This window comes from Arvicanthis niloticus, chromosome 16 (assembly GCF_011762505.2).
Source record: "Arvicanthis niloticus isolate mArvNil1 chromosome 16, mArvNil1.pat.X, whole genome shotgun sequence".
Taxonomy (NCBI): domain Eukaryota; kingdom Metazoa; phylum Chordata; class Mammalia; order Rodentia; family Muridae; genus Arvicanthis; species Arvicanthis niloticus.
In genome coordinates, this window is record NC_047673.1 from 54,947,459 (window position 1) to 54,969,616 (window position 22,158).

The 22,158-nt window shown below is 37.2% G+C and overlaps 1 protein-coding gene and 1 non-coding gene across 14 annotated transcripts in view; one reads left to right on the forward strand and one right to left on the reverse strand.

Moving 5' to 3' along the window:
- Positions 1–22,158, forward strand: part of Marchf1 (membrane associated ring-CH-type finger 1) — a 737,296-nt gene that overhangs the window by 27,860 nt on the left and 687,278 nt on the right. The gene's annotated exons all lie outside the window — the stretch shown is intronic.
- Positions 15,833–15,939, reverse strand: LOC117722116 (U6 spliceosomal RNA). Its single transcript, XR_004608505.1, has one exon. It is a non-coding gene; the product is annotated as a U6 spliceosomal RNA (small nuclear RNA).

Here is a 22,158-nt window from a genome sequence, read left to right on the forward strand (position 1 = left end):
CCAGTTTGTAAGCTTACTTCTAAGAACATCTCTTTTGCTGTGAAGGAACTTGCTGTAGCTCCCATCCTGGGCTCTAGCTCTATAATGCAGGCTGATGGAGGAGGTTTTCCTGGAGACAATGATTCATATTTTATTTTATTAGGAAGCAGACTCAAAGTGTGTGTGTTCTGCGACCGTTCTCTATTTCCCATGATTCTCACTTTGTCACCTGTCATCTGAGTTACCACTGTGATGGAAAACTGAAGTTACCCTCTTCCAGAAGATAGATGTTTCCTTTTCTTCTGGGGCTTCTGGGGAAAGTATTTCACAGAAATACCTTTCGTACAAACTCAGAACTTGGGTGCAGGTTTTGCTTTGCCAATGCTAGGGATAATATTTTTTAAAAAATTACTTTTTAGCAATCATGAGTTTTACCAATTGACATTTCAGTGCTCATGGCAAAATGACTCACATTTGTGTCTATGAATCTTCAGTCACTCACTACACATTTTTTACTTGCTTTTGCATTGGAAGTAGATGGAAATGTGCCCAGCCTTCCCTTATATGTGTTTTTGCTACATTATAGTTTTTAATGTAGTTTTATCGACATTTACACCTTATACAGAAGGAGCCTGATTAATGCCCATTTTTCCCTCCCAATCTTCACGTTAGCTCCTATAACCTGTGATATGTGAGAGGGCATCTGCCGCCGTGATGAAGGATTTTGAAAAGAGTTCCTCTAGGTGATCTGAATTGGCCAGCTGCAGTCACGAATGGCTCATCAATAGAAATTGATTAGAATCAAATGAGGACAGAGATGTGATTATATGTGTTGCCAAAAGCAACAGACTGGCTTCAAAAATGGAGAGAGGGATCCAAGTCCAGGGAGTTCAAATGGATATGGAATACTCGTTCCAGGATGGAGATTCTACTTTTGATCCTTGCAGGATTAACAAGCCTTTTTGGAACCTCAACATACCTCAACATAGTTGCCCAGAGGCAACTAAGCCTCTGACCTCTAGATTCCAAGTAACACTTTTATTTGTCTTTTGTCATAAACTTCATTAGAGCAGCAGCATGACTGAGGTGATGAGAGCAAATATTAATAAGAATGTGAGGCAGGGCTGTCTTAAGGGCGGCAGAGGATATCTTATACTTTGGTTCATACAGCTTGATTAACACCCAGGACTGTTAGGCACAGGCTACTTTTTGTACAGTGTGCTTGTCTCCTTTTTCTTAGGGGACAAAATACTTTATGAAATCAAGAAAGAAGGAGCTATTTTGACCTATGGTTGAGAAATTTCATTCGGTGGTCACCTGGCCTCATTGATTGTGTGCCCGTGTGTGGTAAGATAGAGCATCATAGCAACCATAGCGGAGAGGATGTGGTAGAGTATGGTGGCTCATACAACAAGGAAGCACAGAACAAGACAGGGAGAAAGGACCAGAAACCAAATTAACTGCTGGCATGGTCCTGTGACTAGGTTCTCCCAATTCAGTCTGCTTTCCAGTTTCTGATTCAACAACGCTATGACTCAGCTCTCTGAAGTGCCACCAAGTGGGGACCAAGCCTTCAACATATAAGGTTTTTTGTTTTTTTTTTTTTTTTGTTTTTTTTTTGAAAATCCTTCATATCAAAACCATCACACACCCAGAGTTAGTGGTAATATATCTATAGCACCATGATCACGCAAGTCATGACAGTTTACCTACTTAAAGATTACTAAAAATATATGCATGACTGTTCATTTAAATATTTGTTTGCTTGTCACACACATGGATCCATTTTAAATGCATCAAAAATCTCTAATTTAACTCACACAGTTTGAGGAATACATTGTCATCTCAATTGTATAGTTAGTAATATGGAGCTTGTTTGATCCAAATCTTCATTGGCATATGATAAGCACATTGAAATTCCAATTTGGGTGGAAGAAAATGTTTGTTTTGCTGTGATATTTCACCATCTTTTGTGTATTTAAAATGTTGCCAAGCCTCTTCAGCAACATGAGGATACAATATCATTATATGTTACTTTTCATTTTATAATTTTGCACATGAAAGACTTTCCCCTCCATGTCTCTTCCTCCCCACACTATGCGTTGTAAGTAGCTGCCATGAGCTGATGATAAGTACTGCATGCCACAAAGCAAAACACCACAACATGTTGTGTAAATACCAACCTTTGTGAGTGCAACATTTAATGGTAAAACTACATTTCAACATTGGGAGCTGTTGAGTGGCCACTTACCTATTGTTCTCTCTTAATAACACTGTTGGAGATGAGGGAGCAATGGAAGTGCACAGGTGTAATTTTCTTCTCGTTGAACGTCTTATCAGAGGATGGAGTAGAAGCTTGTGCCATGCTGCCCCAAATACATCTGGTATCATCTGATCTTAGTGGCTAAGCAGGTCTGGTAGTCCATGGATGGGAGAAAGTCCTCCTGAGTGCCTAGTTTTATCTTGCTTTAAGAAGTATAGTGTCAAGTCTCAAATCACTGGCATTTACAAGATCAGTATAATATACCAAAAAGCTAAGCAGAAACTTATAAAGGGTGGTGGTGGGGTAGGTGCGTGTTGGTAGCTGACAGTGGGTTGGCAGAGTTGAGTCAACAGATCTCATAAAGACGGGCATTTTGATATTTTCTGCTACCATATTATTAATTTTTCTTTTTCAAAAACTTTAGGTTGATTCTTCATGAGTCTCACATCATTCACCCCAGTCCTGTTTATGTCCCCATTCCCCGTCTACATCCTTACCTCTTGCAACCTCTGCCCCCAAATAAAACACAAACAAACAGCAAGAACTGAAAACCAAGGCACAGTAAACAATTTCATCGTGGAAGCTGTAGTATGTCACAAAATGTCCCACAGTATACCCCTCTGTCCATTCATCTTCGTGTGCAAATGTTCATTGTAATGAATCATTGGTTTGGTTTGAGATCCCTGGTTACTGTGACACCAACAATATTGGATTCTCATTGGGACTCCTCTTGATTATCCTGTTGTTGCCCTGTGTCCTGGAGATCCTGCAGCTTCGGATCAACAAGACTCGTGCTTTCATGCATCTCAACAATTTTCTGATGATACAGAGTTTGGTGTAGGTCAATTCAGAGCCCTGGATGGCAGTCAAGGTTGTCAGCCCACTGGCTCTCCCTTATTCACACCACCAGGGTGAACTCTCCAGCACTGCTCCAACTAGGCTGCCCAGTGCCTCCTGCCTATGGTGGCATTGGGCAGCCGGCAGCATTATTGTATGGCCACTGTGTGATTGGAAGGGTGAGACTGTAAGACAGTTGTAAAATGTAAGACAGTTGGTTATATATAAAGCTGGTTTAGTTTTAGAACTTCAACATATTTTTGTTGGTTATTTTAACTGTCTTCTCTAAACTATGATACTTTAAGTAATAGAAATTATCTGGCTTTGTTTTGTGGTAAGTGAAGTATACAAAAATATTCAGGGGATGTAAAATGTCTCAATTAAAAATACTAATATATTGATCTTACATTCCTATAGTTGGAGCCTCCTGGCTCTTAAGACAAAGCTCTTACATTGTACAGAAAAGAATCAATATACTTTTTGCCTTTAAGATTCCTTGTGTGTAACTCAGGAAACCAACCAACACCACCCTCAACAAGCTGAGGCATATCCCTTTTTGTTTTATTTTTGTTCTTCTGGGTCAAATAAAGTAAATTGTGAAGTGAAGTGAATCTATGATTAGATAAAATCTCAACTATTGTTGCTAAAAATGGAAAATTTTATTCTTATAGATAAATACTACTAGGTTAAATCAAGATAGTCTACCTCTTATTGTGCAAGCAACTACAGTAAAACTCTCCCTTTTCCTTTCCCCTTCACCCAAACATAAAGGACGTTTATACGTCAAGACTGAACATAAGCCACAGAACAAGCCCTATACTGTGACATGATCATTCACAACGAAAATAGAACAAATTTTCTTTCAGACAGAATGTCAGCATCTTAGCTCTCCCACATCTACTTGCTCTTAGAAAATTATAGAAATATTCACATTGTCTCCCTTTCCCATCCACAAAAACATGCTGTTTTTTCAACTAATTTATGATTACTTAATTCCACCTTCTTTCTCTTCTCAAAATAAAAATTTTAAAGTCTAATTGGATTGAAGAAAGGCTAAGTTTTAGATGCTACATGCAGTCACAATGAAAACATCAGTTGCATTAAATGTCATGAAAATAATTACTTTGCACTCATTTCAACTAGTCTAAAATGGGAATTTTTTGTTTTGTTCCCTGAACAGCCTGGCTCTTGTTTCCACTATAACCCACTACCTCTGAATTGTTATACATGGAGTACATTAACTCCTTGGTGATCAAAGATGTCATAAATAGCAGTTATTTCTAGTACTATTTTTCTATTAAGCTTCATTAAATGTTGTGAACATTTAGGAATCGTCTGCAATGTATCAGAGAGCTAATTATGAACTTGTGGATGGTGAGGTAGGGAATAGGAGTATGTTTCAGTTGTTTTAAGAAAAATAACTTACAACATAGTAGACATAAGATATAACTGGGTCACTTTGAGAGATGGAGCAAATTCCTCTATATCACCTAGGTAAGTTAAGAGGAAATAACAGCTGGGAACAATCTGGGAAATAAACATCAAATCCAACATGGCATAGGAAGTACCATGGGCCACTCAGATGAGTGAGGTGATTGAATACCACACCAGCCCTTTAGTCTAACAGACATACTTGTTTCTGGCAAAGAAAAGAACTGGTTTGATTCCCATTATTCACCTCTGCAGGCAATTTCTCAGCTGTGTACATCAGCAGAGGCAATCGGGTTTAGCAGTACTTGGAGGGACACAAAGAAATAAAATCTGTCATCTCTGACAGCAGAAATTGATGCCTAAATCATAAAAGGATATCTGGAAAAGACCATCAACACTAGAAAGAATATCATTTCTTCAGTTGGATAAAAGTGTTTCTCATAACCCATTTTGTTTTTTTTGTTTTTGTGTTTTCTTTATTTATTCACTGAATGATGTTGAATCCTATTATGTGTCTGATTCATCCCAGCATTATATGAATACCAGGATAAAATAAACTCTTTTGCTAGCATGTAAATCTGAATGCTGGTCTATGATCTCAACAGAATACACACACACACACACACACACACACACACACACACACACTTGTTCATGAAAGAAGCTATAACTGTCAGGGCAGGTATTGGTGATGGGGGCTATACAATAAAGTGATCTTTCAAAAGTGACTCATCATCATCCCTGAAAAGATGAAAACTGAGCATTTTTATACATTTCTCTTTACATTTAAACATTTGTAGACCTGGTGCAAATATTTCTTAGGGCCCTTCCCTGGTACTGTGGTACTTCAGATACCAAGAGTGCACAGCTGAGGTCTTGATCATCAAGGCCTGCTGCTCTTTCCACTATATTATTCTTCCAAGAGTGAGTGTATATGAACACATGAGCAATGCACCTTAGTGCCAATCTCCTATTCATGAATTATTGATTTGTAGGGAGCTGTAAATAGTAATTAGGTTTTTACTATGGCAAAGAATTCATCTAGTTAATAACATCAAACTTCTGTACATTCATACAAAATACATTTTTTAGCTACCCTACTATTTCTTTTGTCATTTTATTACTCGAACTCAGTTCCCAAGAGGATAATTTTCTGGATCCTGATCTATATGGACATTATCTGTTTAGATTCACTAAGCTCACTTACTGAGAGCTAATGAGAACAAAGTCTCAGCTCAGATTCTCAAGGGGGTATCAGGCCATGGACCACATATTTGCTATCTCAGCTCTTAGCCATAATGGTTTCAGCAGGCCTGAGACTTTGGCTTGATAAAATTCACACTGTTAAACATATATTTTATATAAATATCTAACCTGATGCATTTATTTTTATTTTATTTTGTGAACCATGAACACAAGTTTTCATAAATTTCCTATTAATCTTGTCAGAGAACTTTTCACATCTGCAATGCCTTATCAGATTCTGGAACTTGGAAGTTGGAAAAATGAGAGAAATAACTTGAAAAAATAGCAGCAGATAAACAAATAAAACCACATAGAATTGGGAATCTAAAGCTAAGTATTAACATTCAAAATAGTTCTCAGCAGAGTAGAAACAGAGCTACAGCCACATAAAACATGATACAAGAAGATGAAGTTGGAGTCACTGGTTGGAGGCTTAGCAACCATCCTGATGCTTGACAATGAAAACCAATTAGTTCTTCTTTGCCAAAGGGGCAACTTAATTAATGAGAACAAGGATGAATTTATTTTAGTTATTTAAAATAGAAGCTTTTAAGCACAGACAGTAAAAGACTAATTTAATTTTCGGTGGTCTTAATGTAGAGCATCTGGGCAGGTCTACTCAGAATGGGAGAACTTCTTGTTATTTTTAGTTTTATTGGTGTAGGGGTATTAACAGATGAGAAGAGATTTGGCAGGTGATGACTGAGTAGCAGCAAGTGGAGTAAAGCTGGTTCTCAGGCTTCACATTCACATTTGACCCCAGCCCATCCAGTCCAGTGATTGTTCAGAGCCTCCATCCCCCTCATTTGCTGCACTTTGTCTCACTCCCTCACCCAAGTGATGGAAGAGAGTGTTAGTGAAGAAAGAGAAATGCATGGATAACCAAATTAAGCAGTGAAGATAGGCTCTGTCCTTTAATTTTCAGAGGTGAGGAGTAGCCAAACACTCTCTGCCACATGGTGCATTTGAAGGAATATTAAGTTTACAGCTTTAAAAAGTTCTCATCTTTCCTGAGGTGATATTGACTTATGGAATCTGTACATGTTTAAAATAATAATACACATAAAGGCTGAGTGGTTATCATATGTAGGTTGACTGAAACTCATCATCTCATATTGTTACCATGGGATACATAGTGACAATATTTAACATCCAGTCTCAGAGAATTTTATTTTATTTATTTTTTTTTTGTTTTTTGTTTTTGAGAATTTTATTTCAGTCCATAGATCCTGTGCTGTACATTGACTCCCTAGAACTTCTGATCTTATAATGGAAACTTTGAAATAGTTGATCAACTTCTTTTCAGTTCCCTCAGTTTTATATCCTTGGTCACTCACTCTACTTCCCTGTATGAGGACAGAATTGGGTTAATGAAAAAATGAACAAAACCAACCAACCAACCAACCAACCAAACCAACCAACCAACCAACTACCAACCAACAACCAACCAACCAACCAACCAACCAACCAACCACCAACCACCCAACCAAATAAACAAACAAAAAACCCTACATGCATGAAGTTGACCTTATCTAAGACTCCTAGCAATACTGGGATATGAAACCTGAACTGTCCATCTTCTGTAATCAGGCAAGACTTCCAATGGAGGGATTGGGACACCAACCCAGACACAAAACTTCAAACTATAATTTGGATTCTCTTTCATGTTTCTTATAGGTTGGATTTAGTGTTAAGAAACTCTGAGACTGTCTGGAGAAGTCTTTATTTCATTTTCAATTTAGAAAGATGAGGTCATTGGTCATAGTATTGTGTTGGCAGTTTACAATTTTTTGAAGAGTGTGAGTGTATCATTGTGCAATTTCCTGGACTACAAGATTTTGGCTGAAAAGCCACTGACCATCTGTTGCTGGGTGCTTTGCTTTGCTCAGGCTGCTTTCAAATCCCACCTTTTTTTAGCTTCAGAGAATTTGATTATGGCATGTCTCATTTCAGATCTCTTTCGATTAAACTTATTAGTTGTTCTTGGTTGCAAATTTCATTCTACTCAATTGTGTTTGCTGGAATTATTTCTTTTACATATACTGTCTACTCTTCTTTTGTGTCTCTTATCCTTTGTGTATGTGTCAGTGAGGCTTATATTGCTCTGGTGGATAGTGTCCTTTCAGTCTCGTAAGCTATGCCCACTTTTCCATAAAAGTTTGCTCTTCAGATGACCTTGCACAGACCTGCCTTCCACACTACTTATCCTTCCTCAAGTTTGGTCTACTGAATGTTTTATGGGTATGATATTCTTCGGTCGTGTGGTTTATATTTGATATATTGGTTTTTAACTTATCCTGAAATTCTTTGTTCTTGCATTGCTATCTTGATCTCTGTAAGCATCGTTATGAGGACTGTTTGAATTCACTTTTGAGTGAGTCATGTTTCTATATTTCACATGGGATAGTTTCTGAAGAAGTATGTCGCTGTTACATTTAGAAATTGTATCAGTTTCTTATATTTTGGTGTACGAAAATGAGGCCACGGTAAGGGGAGCCCGGGGATTTCTAGGCTTAGCTGAAAACGTTGACGTTTGCTGATGTAGCTTCCCTGATTTTACACTAAAGCTGAGTGCAAATGTTCATCTCTCCATCACTGTCACTACACTGGTTGGAGGGTGGGTGTGCTAAGTACCCCACTAAGATGAACTATTCACTATTCTCAGAGAAGAGTACTTGACAGACGTGGGCCCCTTTTATATTCAGCTGTTTATCTTCTATAAGGTCACAGAGTAAAAAAAGCCTTCATCCAATCCAGTAGCTAAAGTGTTTAAGAAACAATTCCTTGCATCGAATCTTGATTTTTATGGCACTTGGGATTTAAAATTCCAAAGAGTGAGCAAAACTGTATTCATTACAGGGTTGAGATGAAAGAAAGAATGAGGAAAGAAACCTTAGGGTCTAGCTTGCTGTTCAGTTATTTTGTTTAAATGCCAGGCTTCTCTGCAGAGTTCTATGCTATATCATTCCTGTAAGAAAATGATAACAGGCCTTCTAAATCTCTTTTCTACACTTCTTCAAGGAAGAGTATATCTGGAAGTCCTCTGTGTTTATTTAAAGCTATCCTTTAACAGATCAGTCGTAGTGGCACAAACCATATTCTCCATAGTCCAATACAGCATTTCTGTTCTCTATAGGAACTGGTATTACTTAGTCCCATTGGTCAAGGACCTAGGAGGTGTAAGATGCTAATGCTGTGCCTTGGGTAGAAGTTGTAAATGTCTGGTCCTTGGTGTGTAGACAATGTTATTTTGGGAAGGATTAATAGACTTGGAGTTATCATTGTGGCTAAACCTGGGGAGAAGGTATAGGAAGTGCTGATGTGCATGTTTGTTCAGCTGTTGGTAGGCTAATATTAGTCTGTACCTCAAGCTTCCCAGTGGATGTTACTGAGAAACCAGGACATCAAGTAGCCAGGGGAAGACTGTCATTAATTTCCTCCATAGAGATGAGTGTACATTAAAAAACCAAGCAAGCAAACAAATAAATAAACAAAACAAACAAACAAAATAAACTCCTGTTGTCCCACCGAGAAAGCCCAAGGTTGCTTCAATGCTTATGTAAACTGCTACTTTTAAAATATAGCACTAAAAATTTCACATCTGTGTAATACCATCTCCTCCTAGAGTTATTGAATTAAGAACTAACCCATGGGGGAACCTTAGAGATAAAGTCATATGCTTTCTAGGTCAAAACTCATCTCTGTTCACAAGGATGACTGGGATGATAGGGACAGGAATTCCTTGGGATATAATTGGAGGCTAAATCTGCTCCAGCACAGCATCCCTCTCTCTATGTGGATGGTTTTAGCTTCTCTGCACTCAGATCTTTCCATTTGTTTTTTCCCATAGGAAATGGATCCGTAAATATTTATTGAACCTGTGGCTAGGGTAGAGTCAAGGGCTTCTTTTTCTACCATTTGCAGGCATTTTCTCTTTCCTCCAGGTCTGAAGAAAAGTTTTGCCAGGGGAAGTACTTTTGGTTAGCAATTTTCTCCCTTCAGTGCTTTGAGTAAATCTGACCCTTATCTCTGTTTCTGTCAGAAAATATATTGATTGCCTCGTAAGGATCCCTGTACATGATGAGTTGTTTTCTCTTTTGCAGCTGCTAAGACTTTCTTTTTATTTATTTATTTTGGAATATTTGGTTATAATGCCTCTATAAATGATTCTCTAAGTTGGATTGAGATATTTGTAATTCTTCTAGAACTTTGAACCATAATTTATATAAATAAATTTCCTAGATTGTCAGTCTTCTTAAACTAATATGTTATCATTACCATTTTTGATTTCAAATAGGTTCTGTAGGGTTTTTCTTATTTCTCAATACTTTCTTTTTTCTTTTTTCCTTTTATTAACTACCTTTAAATGCCTCTTGTTATATTCTAGATTCTTTCTTTTAATTATTTAATTTTGTTGTTGACATTCTTACAATGTTTTTTATTTTATGATTTATGCTTTTGAATTATATAGTTTATGCTATTAATTATTTTTGATCTGTGTCTAGTAGCCTGTTTAGAATCTTTAAAGAGATTTTTTTAAAACTCTTTGTTAGAAAGTTAACAGATCTTCATTCATTTGAAGTTGACTAATGGAAACACTATATTCTTTTAATAGCCAATATTTTGTTTTTCTTTTTTCTTTATAATCTTGTGTTGCTGGTTTTTTCATTTAAAGTATCATCTTCTACAGTCCTCACTGACAGACTTTGAGGGAAACACCTTCTCTTGAAAGTCAAGCCAGGAATTCTGAGGAACTAAGACATTTTGAATGCATGTACCTACTCCACTCCTGCTGTTTGTTCTTCCTGGGTGTACTGGCTGGTTTTGTGTAACAAATTGACACAAGCTGGAGATATCATACAGAAAAGAATCTCCCTTGGGGAAATGCCACCATGAGATCCAGCTGGAAGGCATTTTCTCAATTAGTGATCAGGGTAGGAGGGCCCCTTGTGGGTGGTGTCATCCCTGGGCTGATAGTCTTGGGCTCTATAAGAAAATAAGCTGAGCAAGACAGGGGAAGCAAGTCAGTAAGTAACATCCCTCCATGGCCTCTACATCAGCTCCTGCTTACTGACCTGTTTGAGTTCCAGTCCTGACTTCCCTTGATGATGAACAGCAATGTGGAAGTATAAGCTGAATAAACCCTACCCTCTTCAACTGGCTTCTTGGTCATGTGTTTAATGTAGGAATAGAAACCCTGACTAAGACACTGCTGGAGAGATTTCTTTGAATTGTTTACATTTCTTCATCCTAAAAGTCCTGGACAGAAGTTCCCACAGCACAGCCATCTCAAATGTCCATTGGTGTGCCTTATCTCAAGAAGAGTCAAGTGGCATGACTGCATTGTTTGTAAGCTTTCTATAAAGACTTGCTTGCCATCTGGAGACAGTACAGGAAAGGAAAGAGAGGAAGTATATGGAGCACTGAAGTGGTTAGGAAGGTTAAGTCGGGTGGGGGGGGCAGAATCTGTATAAATTGATCCTTTTTGGTTGCGGTTAGACATTCTAATGGATTCTGAAAAGGGTCTTCAGTCTTTCTTCTTTGTTCACATTCTTTCCTAGCTCTTCACACCTATCACCAACATCAGTATAGTATAGATGTTGGTAAGAGTGACCTGTCTCTGAGCACTGTCCTGTGTGGCTGGGAGAGCAGGAGCCCCTTTACTGCCTTCACTTTGCCCCCTGGGAGGCAATGAGTCTAAGGAACCCTTCCTGGTACTATGTTTCTTGGCAGAGGGAGGATGCATGTCTTACCGTCTTTGCTAACAAGCTTTGTTCTCACATTGCTGCTGCTGTTCTTCAGACAGGATGGCACATCTTCGCTGAACTCATGGACTCCCACAAGGTTCTCATTCATGGGTAGTTATAGGAACCACTGCTTTTTCTGAGGTCCTGGCGTTAATTTCCTAGTTTTCCATCTATAGTTAACCATTACCATGCTTAGTGCCAAGGAGCTAGTGAGATGGCTCAAAAGGAAAAGGCACTTGCTGCCAAGGCTTCCAACATGAGTTCAGTGCCCACATGATAAGAGAAGTGAATTGACTCTCCTGCAAGCTGTCCTCTGACCTTTGCATGTGTGTTGTGGTAAGTATGTATGCATATACACATATGAAATATAATTAAACAAAAATTAAATTCACTTGTTTACAACTCTCTTTTCTCATCTCTTCTTCTTCTTCTCTCTCTTTTTTCTCTCTTATTCTAAATATCATCTGAAGTTGGGGGAATTTTTGTAATGACACTGTGCTATGAAAGACGGATATTCTTTTGAATATTTAAAATACAGTTAATAGAAATACATCACATACTTGTAGGAGAGAAAGGTTTTTAACTGACTTGCCTGTTATTCCTTTGTGTGATGAGACATAACCTTTGTCTCTAATCCCCCAAAGAATAGCAGATAAATGCTTCCAGTCTAGTAGTAGTGTTCCTATAACTTTTGAAAGATTGTTTGCCATGACATACCAACAATGAGAAGAAAACAACATTTATAACCTTTAGCACTAAAGTAAGTGCATTATTGATACAAGGGTAAGCAATTCCTCCTGTAAATGATAGTGTTCTTTCAAGATTATTTTTCTAAGATGTAATATTTTACATATTAATATTTGCTTTAATGAAAATGAAATTGAAGGAAAAATTGTCTTTCAACTCTAGCTATGTGCTATAAAAAATAAATAAGAGCAGAGAAGCTTATTTGAAAGGGCAATTGGGTCCTCTGGGACTATTAAGGATGATACATTCATTTACAGTTGATGTTCTACATTCTGTAAATAACCCTCAAAGCAAAATCCTATTTGGTTAATGTCTCCATCTTCCTGTTCTCTTTTGTAACTCTAATCAAATGCAGATAATTACTACAATACTCCTCCTGTTACCTGTCCATATCTAGCTTGCATTGCACATCTGATAGGCAGGCTTGCAATACATAGAGTACTGATTTGCAGGTTTAACCTTTCATCTGTTAAAGAGGTACCACTTTCCCTTTGATGTTCATGTTGGAAGATAGTCCCTTGGCATTTTATATCCCAAGAGTCTCTCAGTACATTGAGGGACTGTGTTAATTCTCACTAAATGAGTTGAGTTTGTTGTCAACTACTTGTTTTAGGTAGAAATTAGAGATTTCTCTAGAAAAGTTAATATATCCTGTTATTATTTGACTAAGGGTTTGACTAGATATATGCAATGTATATATGAATATGTATAACTTCTCATTTATACATGCACAATATGCATTCTGAATTTAATATACTCATATTTAATGCTAATCAAACCTGTCATATAAAATTGGTAATGATAACTCATAACCAACTTTTTTTAACCCCTCTTATATCTTCCATTTTCTTATGTTATATTGGTAGGAATCACAGGTAATTTATATCACTCATAGACATTCAATAGAGATATTTAAAATATGTATCTTCAATATCATATATTTGGGAAGAATCAGCAATGGCAAGACACAGCTACTGATAAAACAATAAATTGAAAATGTTTCCTTGATAAGTCAATTTGCAGAACCTCTCAACCACAACGGCAGTATTACAAGACTCACATTCATGCAGACTGTGTCATAAAAGCTCACTTAACCAGAGTGTGTGAAATGCATGACCTCTTTACACTAAGTTCTAGGATCCAAAATCAGGTCTCTCTCTTCTTGTGCTCAAGGTTGGCTCTACTATAAATTTCTAAATGCAGTAAAGATGCCTTCCTTTCTTTATCTTGGTTCCATGAGCTTACTACTTACAAGAGTATTAATTCTAGAACGTATACTTGGGTACCCAGCTTCTTCTTGTATTCTGCCTTCAACTATAACCTGTAGCATTAATTTTCATTTCCATCATAATACAGAGACTTGTTAGAGTGGCATTTCCTGAGCTTAATTTTAGTGAGAGTTATATTAACTTTGCCAAGTTGGGTGAATTAGAAGCATTTGGTTTTCTAAAGGGAATAAGTTTATTGTGCTTGTTGTATACGCATCTTTAGAAGGTAAGACACTAATATCAGTAGGAGGGAAAACAGTTGAGTAGCATGTAAGCCCTTGATGTTCTCTTGCTGAGAGCAATCTACAGATTCAAAGCACTCCCCATCAAAATTCCAAAATAATTCTTCACAGAGTTAGAAAGAGCAATTCTCAAATTCATTTGGAGTACAAAAAAACCCAAGATAGCAAGAACTATTCTCAACAATAAAAGAACTTCTGGGGGAATCACCATCCTTGACCTCAAGCTACATTACAGAGCAATAGTGATGCAAATTGCTTTTATTGGTACAGAGACAGGCAGGTAGATCAACTGAATAGAATTGAAGGCCCAGAAATAAACCTATATAGCTATGGTCACTTGATCTTTGACAAAGGAACTAAAACTGTCCAGTGGAAAAAAGACAGCATTTTCAACAAATGGTGCTGGTTCAGCTGGAGGTCAGCATCTAGAAGAATGCAAATTGACCCATTCTCATCTCCTTGTACAAAGCTCAAGTCCAAGTGGATAAAGGACCTTCACATAAAACCAGATACACTGAAACTAATAGAAGAGAAGGTGGGGAAGACCCTCGAATACTTAGGCACAGGGGGAAAGTTCCTGAACAGAACACCAGTGGCTTATGCTCTGAGATCAAGAATTGACAAAGGGATCCTCATGAAATTACAAAGCTTCTGTAAGGCAAAGGATACTGTCAATAGAACAAAACGACAACCAACAGATTGGGAAAAGATCTTTACCAATCCTACATCCGATAGAGGGCTAATATCCAATATATACAAAGAACTCAACAAGTTAGACTTCAGAGACTCAAATAACCCTATTTAAAAATGGGGTACAGAGCTAAACAGAGAATTTTCAACTGAGGAAAGTCAAATGGTTGAGAAGCACCTAAAGAAATGTTCAACATCCTTAGTCATCAGGGAAATGCAAATCAAAACAACACTGAGATTCTACCTCACACCAGTCAGAATGGCTAAGGTCAAAAACTTAAGTGACAGCAGATGCTGGTGGGGATATGGAGAAAGAGGAACACTCCTCCATTGTTGGAGGAATTATAAGCTGGTACAACCACTCTGGAAATCAGTCTGGTGGTTCCTCAGAAAATTGGACATAGTATTACCAGAGGACACAGCTATACCACTCCTGGGCACATACCCAAAAGATTCTCCAACATATAACAAGGACACATGCTCCACTATGTTCATAGAAGCTTTATTTATAATAGCCAGAAGCTGGAAAAAACACAGATGTCCTTCAACAGAGGAATGGATACAGAAAATGTGGTACATTTACATTTACACAATGAAGTATTACTCAGCTATTAAAAACAATGACTTCGTGAAATTCTTAGGCAAATGGATAGTACTAGAAAATATGACCTGGAGTGAGGTAACCCAATCACAAAAAGAACACACATAGTATGCACTCACTGATAAGTAGATATTAACCCAAAAGCTCACAATACCCAAGATACAACTAACAGACCACATGATGCTCAAGAAGACAGAAGACCAAAGTGCAGGTACTTTAGTACTTCTTAGAAGGAGTAACAAAATAGTCATGGGAGCAAATATGGAGACACAGTGTGGGATAGAAACTGAAGAAAAAGCCATCCGGAGACTGCTCCACCTAGGGATCCATCCCATGTGCAGTCACCAAATGCAGACACTGTTGTGGATGCCAAGAAGAGTATGCTGACAGGATCCTGATATAGCTGTCTTCTGAGAGGCTCTGCTAGTGCCTGACAAAAACAAAGGCAGATGCTTGCAGCCAACCATAAGATGTTCTTAATTCTTACTGAAAAGATGTTACTTTAAGATTTGTCTTAAATTTTCCTTCTACCATAAAGTATCAGTCAATATTTATGCCATATTTCACATGTTTCTTGGTAATTTTAAAAATAATAGAACATAACTCTGTTGCATTTTGTTCATTTCCTATTTTTACAATAAGCATTTTTTTGTGAACATGCAATGACACATATTTTCTTTTGTTTGAATCATGCATTACATTGTAACTTTTTGAACTTTTAAAAGTAATCTGAAATTTAGGCTTGCACATGGAATGAGATATGGAACCAAGTAATGTTTTATTTTAATATGAAATGCTTCACAAATTTGTGTGTCATCCTTGCTCAGGGGCCATGCTAATTTTCTCTGTATCATTCCAATTTTAGTATATATACTGCTGAAGTGAGTGCCAATGAAAACTTTTAAAATATGTAACTAGTATGTTATAGTCTTGATACAGAAACTACCCTTGAAATATCCCCATCAAACTATAGCTTTACAAATGCTGATTACAAATAAATGTATGTGTATACATAGTCACAGATACATGTATATATATACATAGCTGTTTGCAGATATGTGTCTGTGGATGTGTCTTTCACTGACTGTCATTTCCTATGCCAACGGTATCCTTAATTTCATAAAGCAAACATCTCTCTCCAATCATCTCTTTTCACTTTTGGTAATGTTCTAGAATGTTTATCAAAGGGAATTTGTTTTTAATACAGAAAATTAAAAATACATTTCAATTAAAGTATATTAATGTTTTAATTTAATGCTATTTGTAGGCCTTTGGGAAAACACACACTTTGATTATATGCATCATGAAGAAAGTGACCACATCTCCTTTCTGCTGCAGTTTCTCTGAGTCTTTTCTAGTTCCTTTTGATGTTTTCATCAGACTGATGCAGTGTATATCTTATTATATTCTTGTTCTAGAAAAATGCTTCTCTACTTTTCTTCTGAAGCACTTTGAACTGAAAATAGAGAACATTGATTCTTTAATATTACTGTATATGGAAACTATCAAATTACTATATTTCATATAAACTTTGTGATTTTTCAGATTTTATAGTAATATTCATTTCTCCACATGAAGTATCCATTGTAGTCTCATGATGGCAAGTGAAGTTTCATATTGTTTTTTGCCATTTACACAAGTCACTTTAATTATATTCAGCTAGATATTTCAATTTAATGTTGAAAAATACTTGAGAGTTTCCAAACTATAAATTGTGATTGCTTTAGTGCTTCAACATTGGCCACTGATGTTTAAATGATCATCATGGGTCAACAATATTCTATTTTCTCTGTGATTCCTAATATTTTTAGAAAGAAATAAAATGTGTCAAATGAATTTCTCATCATAATGTTGTAATTTTATGATTTTTCTCCCCATTTGTTGGTAAATATGATTATACAATTTCCAAAGTAAGATCACTCATATGTAAGTTTCTCCAGTAATTTATATTACTTGCAAGAATTTTTCTTGGGACACTTGATATTAAACTTTCCAAATTCAGGAATGAATTCTGTTTATTAGTGATTTACTTAAAAATTTGCATCAAAATAATTAAAATTAGCCTTTTTTGTTTGAAATTTGTTTGCTTTGGGATGGAAGTTCTGCTTGCTCTCTTCTTAAAATTAGAATAATTTACAATGTGAATTTATCTTGTTGAATATTTCACACTACTGTGAAAATATTCATTATTTAAAGCTAAGGTACAAAATAAATTTTCTCAGCATCTATTTAGTCTTCTTTGGAAAATAGATCTTTGATCATCTTTCCAAAATATACATGAATAATAAATATATTTCTTGTTTTCTGATTGTTAGCTTCTAAAGATTTTTTCCTTCATGGGATTTAATATTTCATTGCAGACTGTTGCTCACCTTTTCAGTTTAGTATATATGGTAAACTTCTCCTTTGTTCCTATTTGTCTTCCAGTATTAGCCTTATAATCCTCTTCCTTTCTAATTCAGGGTTTATTTGCTTTGCTGAAATCCTCGGAGATGTTTCAATCTTTAAACATGCTTATTCTCCATAGTTTTAAATATTTTATGCTTTGATTTATATTAATTTCATCTTCTAACAGTTTTAGTAATTTCTGTTTACATCAGCGACTTCCTTCTGAGACTTGTATTTTTATGTGCTGCCAATGTTTTAGAACAATGGAAGGACATGCTTGTGTTTACCAAACTACAGCTCTTGCTGCATGCACTTTCAGGTGACATTTTTGTCTTTGCAGTTGGTCCTCGGTATCCGCATGTTTCCTGTTTGCAGACTCTACCAACCTCTAATTTAAAATATTTGGAGAATGTTATTTGTTGTGAGCATGAACAGAGTTTTCATCTCTTGTGGTTCCTTGTTATTAGTGTTTGTTTATTTGACTCATCTTCCATTTATTCTATTGAAATGTATGTATTCAATACATACATGTATATCATCTCTGTTGGAACAGCCTAGAATATTTTTTATTATTTCCTAAAGGACACATTTGTATCATACTAGGCATTCTAAATATCTTAAAAATGATGTAAAAGATATAAGAAGATATGCATATATTATATAAAATATTAAGCTAAAAAGAATTTGGTAAATGAGGTATGTCATGGAAATAGTTCCCTTAAGATTTTGTTTTTGCCTCTCATATAGGAATTATGCAAGATAATATGTTAATTTGATTGGTCAACATTATTTAATGTTATCTAAATTAGGTAAGAATGCTTGCTGCACAAGTGTGAGTTCATATTCTAAGAATATATGTTAAAATTTAGGTGTGGCCACAATTGCCTTTAATCATCCCAGCACTATTGGGATCAGAGTTAGGAAGATAGGTCAGGCTTGCTGGCTGCCAGGTTTATTAAATGACCTTGTCACAAGAAAATAAGGCTGGGTGTGAAGGGTATCCAGCATCTTCCTCTGAATGTGCTCATGCATACATATCTGAATTAAATCTCTCTCTCTCTCTCTCTCTCTCTCTCTCTCTCTCTCTCTCTCTCTCTCTCCCTCTCCCTCTCTCTCTCTCTTTCTTCCATACACCAACATTAATGCCATATTATTTTCTTTTTTTACTTCTCTTCTAACTCGTAAACTGAGACTTTGTTTTGTTGTTTTTTTTTTGTTTGTTTGTTTGTTTGTTTTTCTACATATTCCTTCCATCCACAATTTCAAGTTCTGAGGTCGGTATTTAATACTCCTTTGTTGGGACAACTACATGAAAAAGCATTATATTTAAGTCACTGATTTCATCCTGGGAGCATTGTTGGCCACTTCCTGCGAGTGTTCTCATTACATATGCTGCCTTCCCCTTGGCCCTCCATGTTAGTAAGTATTGCACACATTGATCATTATGTACTCATTATTTTATCTTCCTGGTGTTCAGGTTGCTCAGCTCTAATACATTTGTGGGTATATGGTAAATATTGTTTTTTAGTTTCTCTGTACCCCGAATGTCTTATTTAATACATGGAGATGACTGACAGTTTATTAGTCTATCTGGATTGAATTTTTTTGTTTCTATGGACTCTCGATATTTTTCCACTAAATCCTCACCTTTATCATTGCAGAGGAGAAATTGTTTGTGAGTTAGATAATGATTTCTTTTTGTATACAGTTTAAAACGTTTTTGACCATGAAATAGTGTTATATTTTATTTCTGTCCTTGGTGTCTAGGCATTTTATCACAACATCTCATGATTTCACCTCCTTATATCTTTTTCTTTTATAAAAATCTTTTGTTTGAGATTTTATTTAAATACTAAAGTAGGTCTCATCAAGCTCCCAAATAATCACACACACACAATCACTCACTACATAAATCTTGATTTAAATAGTTTGTATTACACACACACACACACACACACACACACACACACATTATTTTTGTTGACAGTCTACCCGTTCTCCTCTCTACTCATTCTTAGTAGTGTTTTTTCACTTTGCCATATGTCCCATTCTAGTTACTGAATTCATTTAGATATTTACTTATTTATTTAATTGATTGATTGATTTAATGTATGAGTGCTCTGATGCGTGTATATCTGCATACCTGGAGAGGACAACAGATGCCCTTCTAGATAGTCATGAGCCACCATGTGATTATTGGGAATTGAACTCTGGACCTCTAGAAGAGTAGTCAATTCTTTTAGCCACTGAGCCATCACATTAGCCCCTAGATGTGGGGCTGTTAGCTCGTGCGTGGGTCCTATTGGGTGGAGTTGTAGATCCTGTGGCTCTAGGGAGCAGAAGAGCAGGAATTTGACTGTGTTCATTCTAAGCAGTGCCAGGCAGATGCTGCGAGGCTCTGCCCAGTCATGAGGAGACCTCAGTCTGAGGTCCTGTGAGGACAGGGCTTCTGAGAGAGGGTATTGGGGCTGACCGGGAGGCCAGTGGTCTCTGTCTTTGGGCCCTCAGAAGCTGCCATTGAGAGCCGTGGAAGAACAGAGACTGGGGGCTGGACCAGCTTGGCAGCAGAGAGGAATGAAGGAAAGAGAAGCCCCAAGCCCCGCAAGTTGAGACTCTCGGTACAGCACTTGCTTGGCTGGATTAAGGCTCTCTTGGATCGGCTAGCTTGGTTGAATTGGTGGCCTCTATGGCAGAATGGTAGAGAAATCTTCAGCGGGAGATTAGGCAGTGGTGGTGGCATCACCAACGACTCATTAGTTAAAGGCCTTCTTCACGCTTCCCCATGGTGGGACCCCAAAGGCACGAGGAAGTCCATGGTTTTAAAGGGTTTATTGTCATGGCAGAAAGAAGACGAATCTGGGTGCACCCCCCAACCCCAAACTCAGGGCAGACCTGAGTTAAATAGGGAGGGAGGGGAAAGCAGGGTCTAAGAAGGAATACTTAATTGGCTACACCCTCTGGCCTTCAGTTATTTCATTAATATGGAAATCTCTTGAGGCTGAGGCCTGTAATCACCTGTGGAGGGACTGGTAGGGGCATTGCCTTATGTAACTGAAAGGCGCTGAGCAATTGAGGTGTAAGACCTCCATTGTGTCAGGAGCCTGGAGTCTGGGAGCATGGGGGAATACACACGGTCCCTCACAGGGTCTCCAGCTGTTTCAAGCCAGTGCTGTACCAGAAACCAAGCTATCCTTTTCAAGATCCCACACCTAGATATATTGTTATGTTTAAAAATACATCTCTGTTGGAGTAGTCTAAGAGACAAGAGTTTCAACTTAAATTACAAGTGTCACAGAACCATGGTATTTGCAAAATCCTATACTGGACACTCAAAGGCTAGTTGCTTGCTGTGCTTTCTGTTGTGATAAATACCTGAGATTACCCCCAGATAACAAGAAAATAATTATTTTGGCTTACACAATGGGTATCTAAACTTTTGACCTGGTTCTGTGATACATGTTCAAATGTGCTATCTTGGATTGCTTGGGGCCCATGAACTGGGTTTAATATTGAATATGGGTTTGTAGGTTTCAGTCCATGGGTAAGTGGCTGCATGGCCTTTGGGCATATAGAGAACAGTACATCACAGTGAAGAGCCTGCGCCAGTGCAGAGGAATTCACCTGATAGCCGGAAAATCAGGGAGGAAAGGAGGAAGATACTGGAGTACCAGAACTTTTTGAAAGGCTCCTTTCTCCAGGACCACTTACTTGGCTTCACTTCTTCAAAGTTTCACTATCTCTCATTTCTAAACTTGGGACCCAACCTTTACGACACGGGCTTATTGGGAGATGTCCAGGTTTTGACTCTAGCACAGTTTCCCAATCTGTTTGAGAAAATTTTTTCCTAAGAACTGCATCCAACATTTTACACTTTCTAGAATTTGGCTCAGAAAAGGCAGAGAATAATAGAAAGGAAATAAACTATATTTGGTAGCTTTCTCTCTAGAACTTTCTCCCCAATAACATTGAAGAACTGAATGTGTGAGGTTTTTTTTTAAATCGTTTTTGTGTGAGCATTTTTAATTACACATTTATGTGTACTTGCAGACATGCATCATCTCCACACATGCCTCTAGATTTAACTAAGAGAGGCTTTGATTTCTAAGATATTACCACTACCCAGTGATTTTATTTTTCTACTTATGTGTATCATACAGGATGTTCTAGTGATCTACAAATGTTCACTCATCAGTTTCTGGTTGCTTCTTACTAAGAAATTTCTATTTTCTGTGATGGTGAAAGGTCTGTGGGTTTGTTGAAAAGTGTGTATGTTAGAAAACCTGCATTTGTTGTTTGGTGGCCTTCTGCATGTGGTGGGCAGCCTGACTTTCCCATGCCTTAGTTCCCATTCTACTGCTTTATTTCCTTCCCTTTCTCCTCATTCAAATAGTACCTGTTCCTTAGCGCTCTAACTTCGAACTCTGCAGGACCTATCATTTGGAGAAAGCTTCATATAGTAGCATTTTCTTGGGATATGTCATTGGACAGACGATGGTTGTTGTTGAAATCTGTTCCTTGGTGCGTAAATTCTAGGTCATTAAAAAAATTTATAATTCCCAGAGAAATTAAGTCAAATACTTAGCTCGAGAATAGTAACATTGTTTGGCTTTTCATTGTTTCACCTCCTGCTAATATTGCATCATGCACACAATAGGTGCCAGCAATATTTGTTGAATGGTAAACTGGATTTAGTAATTCACAATTAAACACAGGAATGCAT